This window comes from Brachyhypopomus gauderio, chromosome 12 (assembly GCF_052324685.1).
Source record: "Brachyhypopomus gauderio isolate BG-103 chromosome 12, BGAUD_0.2, whole genome shotgun sequence".
NCBI classification, from domain to species: domain Eukaryota; kingdom Metazoa; phylum Chordata; class Actinopteri; order Gymnotiformes; family Hypopomidae; genus Brachyhypopomus; species Brachyhypopomus gauderio.
Window position 1 is genome coordinate 15547289 of NC_135222.1, and position 6006 is coordinate 15553294.

Below are 6006 nucleotides of genomic sequence, written 5' to 3' on the forward strand. Positions count from 1 at the left end.
AGGAAAACTGTTAAAACTTTTATGGGTGTTTTTTTCAAACACTTTTCCTGGACATGAGGCTTGTGTGGCGGCCATATTTGTGGTGTTAGAAAATTGGTAATAAAAAGCAAAAAAAAAAAAAAATGAAAAAAATATGTTCATAATCTGAGGTAAGTTCTGATGACATGTTTGTCAGTGTATAATGTTTTTAGCAACAACATATATTGTAAATTGATAAAATAGGTATGTTGCTTCAAAGCAACAACATGCAACAACGGAACATATGAAAATCTACAGCACTGGAACAGGATGCATTTTTATGGAGGATGGAGAAATGAAGAAGAAAGGAACAGATACCTTTGAAGAAAGAAACAAAATGATGGTGTCTATCTGAGACACCATCTCATTGTACGTCATTGCACTTTTTCACACAAAAATAAAGTCCAAGAAGACGTACTGACGTTTTTCCATATGATGGATGTCATAGGGTGGAGCATGGCTGCTCTACTGAAGAGACTGTACACTGGGTTTGGCCTCCCAAATAAAGAGCAACTATGCTTATTAGATATCAAAACAGTGGTGGCAAACTTTCTCTGCAAACAAGAAAACGTCTACAGCAAGACGGGAAGACCTTCACTGTGTCAAGGCGGCATTGAAGATAAACTGAGAAACGGTCTGATTGCCCCATACCAACAGCCCCTGTCTGTCTAGAGAACACAGTCCATTGGCCTGTTTATTATAAAACAGCGGCACATGCAAGTTCCCTGGATGCAAGGGCATAAATAAGGTTCAGTGGTGTGGAGTGTTTCTGTGTTTCACGGCCAACAAAAAATCCTTTTTTTCCCTTTCATACACAGTAAGGTTCTACAGTCAGAATTTTACTGACACCAGCTGATGATATTGGATTGCACTTTATGTTGTTCATAAGCTGTTTAAAATTGTATCAACTGCAGAATTAAAAGTGTTTTGCAGTATTCAAAAGTTTGTTATATACTATATGAATTGAATTGCAAAATGTATGTAATGTTTTTATATCGTTCCTTTGTTGCACAGTGTTGCTTCTAGGTAACATACCTATACTAAAAATAAAATAAATTACTTGGTTATGGGGTTATACCTGATTATACCTGGTTCATGCATTATCACTTTTAATAATCAATACAAACATGATGTTTTCATAAAAAAGTAAAATTTCTAATTATTACCATTGTTGCACATTGTTGCCTCAAAGCAACATACCCCAAAGTACCCCCCTCAAAAAAAATAATCACCAAAAAGTTTTTGAATATGTTATAGTGGACCATAATAAGTTTATAAGAGTGACCAAATATTTTTCTAATCAAAGATTTCATAATGCATGCAGTAGAGGGTTAGCAAGGTTTCTACGACAGTATTGCGTCTCCCAACACGACTGGCACAAATACCTTCCATGGGCGGAATATGCCCGGAATGCCATAGTACATTCTGCTACTAAACTCAGACCCTTTCAAAGTGTTTATGGTTACCAACCTGCATTTTCTCCCTGGGACAAGACCAGACCCGTTGACAGTCTTGCTGGGGCCCGGGACAAGAAAGTTTCATGTCCCGGCTTACGTAATTTGAATTTCCTCTGTAGCAGACAATCCTTGTGTTAGGTCAATAGTATATAATATAGCCACACATCAAAGCTATTTCTGACAGCTCACTGGTTTATACTTGACGCGGCGCAGGGTCCGCGTGGCGAGAATGACGTAATCGCAGTGGCATCGCCCGTGCGCGAGGGCCTCATGCGCTGTCACACTTTAAAGGTCCATTTCTATATTTCCCAGAACGTTAAACTTAATTAAGTTAAATATATAATACATAAACTCGAAATAATTTGCTTTTAATCACATTATTTAATGGATGTGTATTTTCAAAACGCCCAATCTTAACTGCTTCACGTTCTCTCATGTTTCGTCCTGGAATTACAAGAGGCTCGTATTTGTTAACATAATACAAGAGAACTGTTCAGTCAGACAGCTATTTGTTGTGAAATGAAGTAGTTACAATTTCAAGCATTTTCAAGTACTTTAGCCTAAATTCCAGCACTTTTCAAACCTGGAACAATATGCAACATTAAAATTTGTCAGGTAAATGTTTTTCCTTTCTTTTCTGCGTTCCAGATTTCTGTATTTTCTTTAACTATCCACCACTGTATTTCCCGCTGTTGGGCGAGTACCAGCCGGTTACGGTCGGTGCTGGATCAAACAATTTTTTAGTGGGAGGCGGGGGTGTATGCACTTAATGGAAAATATGCAGATAGGTAAAAAACATATATTTTAGCCATTGAGCTTATTCTGAGGACAGAATTTTATATTAATGAAATTCAAGATTATTTAAAATTATAGACTTTAAATAAAAAATCAATTGCTGGGCTCTTTGATGGGCCCCCCTGGCCCTGGACAACAGACCCGGTTGTCCCCCCCTGTCGACGGGGCTGGACAAGACACCAGCTGACGTTTCGGCCCTGGTCGAGTGGCTAAACTGCAGTGGCTAAAGAGCACCTGGGAGATGGCACATGTACATTTACGTCACGCCCTGCATACAAGCCGGCTCAAGGTGGACCACCGTCGTCTTCCTGCTTTGATTTATTACCCGGGACAGAGGGTATGGCTATCAACCCAAAACCTAAACCTGAAACACCGAAGCAAAAAACTTATAGCCCGCGACATATTGGACCATTTAAAGTACTCAGCAGAGTCAACGCAGTCACATATAAACTCCTTTTACCTTCACACTACCGCATTAACCCTATATTCCATGTCTCGCTCCTGAAGCGGGTTCACTACAGTCCGTTCACCACTCCCCCCGTGCCTATCAGCCCTCCGGACCCTCTGGACATCGACGGTTGACCTGCTTTTAGAGTCCAGGAGCTGTTGGAATCCTGACGCCAGCAAGGAGGTCTCCAGTACCTGGTTGACTGTGAAGGATATGGCCCAGAGGAACGAGCTTGTATTCCGGCGAGGGATGTTCTCTGCCCCTCTATGATTGTGGATAGACACTCCTTTGAGGCGGGTACTGTAAGGAATGCCACCTGATCTGTCCCTACCACCCTCACCTGCCACTAATCACCATGCCCCTTTTTTGTCATACTTATACACCTTCCCACCACTTCCTAGTCTTGAAGTATTGCCGTTTCTATGCAGCATACCGAGCATTTCCATTGCCTTTTTGATCTCCCGTGTTCTGACCCTTGCTCACTCCCCAGACCTTGTCTCCTGCCTAGCCCTTCTGTACCTCCTGGATTCTGCTCTCCCGTTATGACCCTGGACTGTCCCGACCACCCCAAGAAAACGCTATCACTATTACTCCTAGTGCTAGTGATTCATGTGCCGTTTTCTGTACTCATGATTCATTTAAATAAAAGCGGTATACTTCCGCAGTTGGATCCCTCTCTGTCTGGTCAATACGTTACAGGGCAATAGAATTCTTACAAGCTACAGATGACAAGACCTATGATGGCTTAACGATGGTGTGATGATGTAGGTATACACATCACCAAGGGGGGTTATAATATATGAATGTGTTGTGTTTGTAATTGCATGTGACTGGTTTGTGCCCAGTAGGCCAAAAGAGTAAGGAGCTCAGGATCCAGGCTTTTACTTACCTGGGCTGGTGTAACCTACAGAAGAGGAGGGATGTACATAAAATGAACATAACCGAAATCATGTATGTATGTGCACACGTAAAATGAGAATGAGATACTGAGAGAAGTCATAAAATGCCATGAAGAAACCAGAGATGTTTAGCTAAATATGTATTGATTGTAATTGAAATGTTTTGTGTTCATTGTCCAGGTATTACCCAGGAGGTGAATGGAATATTCTTGGAGGGGGGGACCAAATATAACATGGGGCAACTAACCTAAAAGGGAACCCTTCCTTTGTTACTGGCCCGGGGAGAGCAGAATAAAGTACGGCTATGTGAGATCCAAGTGACTTTGTAGTCAGTGACGATACTCTGAGTTTGTTCAATACTATTTTTTCATCTAGTGTGTGCTTTGTATATAGGTAAATAGCTGTGTGTGTTGTATAAATAAAGGTGAAAAGGAAATCAAGCAACTCTTGTTCAAAAAACTTTTTCCTGGCCACAAGACCCCTCTACCCATAGAGTGTGACTCTCCACTTCTGCACACTTTTTTTGGGTCCCGCTTGATCACAAATGGTTTAGAACTGATCCTTGCAGATGAGATATTTATCATAATTCTGGAAGCAGCTCTTCATTAAAAACATTGTGAGTAGTTAATTGCTGATCTAATGGTTAGTGGAGCGTATGTTAGACAATAACCAGGCACGTCATTAGAAATGCTTACCTTGTGTCCACCCTGAGGACATTTTATTATGCATTTTATAATCTGATAGCAAGCACAGTTAATCATAGCTCTAACCCATTCACCATTGCATAGTTTCTGACCATACAACCACTGCTGACCTGATATTATTTGGATGTATGAAAATAATTTTATGTAAATTCCTTCTACACAAGAACACAGTAATAGTATACTTGAGTATACCTCCTTACTCAGCCACAGTAATAGTATACCTGAGTATACCATAACTTAGCCACAGTAATATAAGCTGTCACAGTAACAGTGCAAACACTGCTGTATGATATCTAGACCTAAATGTGATAGCACAGAAATGATACAATAACTATTTGAATGTGCATGTTTAACAATGTGTGGTGTTTGTGTTTTTGTTATTCATCCGGGTCTCGCTGGCCCACAACATTACTTTTTTTAATTATACAGTGATTATAAAATAAAACAACAAGGTTGATATTTCCTATTTACCTTTGGTAGATCAAATTTGTCATTAAAATGCTGGTCGTTTTTGTCACCAGGCAACCGGCCTGAGGGACCCACCCACTCTCTCTCACACACTCTCTCACACACTCGTCCTGTGCCATCTCAATACTCTTGTTTCTTGTGCTGCTGCGGCTCTTGTCCCAAGCATGTCTACACTGCCAGAAAACCTTCACGGTTGTGCATGTGCCTTTGGCCTTCAATGGAGAATGAAGAGCCCTCTTGTCTCACTCCCAGCTGCCAATAGATTGTTTTGTGATAGAGTGATTGTTGCTTTTAAGAAATATAAATGAATCAAGGTTATTATTGCTGATGTTTATTGCTTTGAAATAAACAAACTGGAACAATTTTACAAAATAGTATTTGATAACTGTGGCAGAGCAGGCACCAAGTAGAAGTACAGGAGGGCATTGATTTCAAAACTAAGGAGGCACCTGCAAAATGGGGAAAGCTACATAGACACTAGACAAAAGCACTGACCTTAGAATCCAAGAAACAAACACGTGAATCTAGAAAAACCAGGAACCTGGCATGACAAGACGTTCATGCGTGAACACAACATAATATGAATCTGAAAATCACTTGAAATACACAGCATCAGGCTGAATTTAAAGAATTTTACTAACACCCTCTCTCTTTTTCCCTCCCTCCTTCTGAGGCAGAAAGTTTCTAGATGTTGAGTTGTGTGTGTGTGTGTGTGTGTGTGTGTGTGTGTGTGTGTGTATTCATCAGTACCCAAGGACACTTGCAATCAACAAACCGTACAATGCTTTTACATCCAGTCAACATTCCAGTGAAATTACACATAGCGTACTCTCAACCAGAAACCTTATTTTACTACATTTACATTTACATTTACGGCATTTACTACATTGTGTTTTTGGACATGTTTTTTGTAGCTTCTATGTTTGTTATTATAATGTATTCTGGATTTGTTTCAATGATTGATCCAATTTGAGGGATTTGCCCTGAGCGTATGCGCTGGAGCACTAGATTAAATGTTTTCTTTTCTTTTACATGTTATTTACAGCCAAGGCCAATGAGTCCGAGGCTGAAAAATCTATTAATTGCATTAATTACGTTTATTATACGCAATAGTCAGGGGCGCAAATGGCACTGGGGACGGGGGGGGGGACATGTCCCTTCCAGATTTATATTGACCCCATCCGAAATCTACAAGCATAAACGTATATATTGTACAG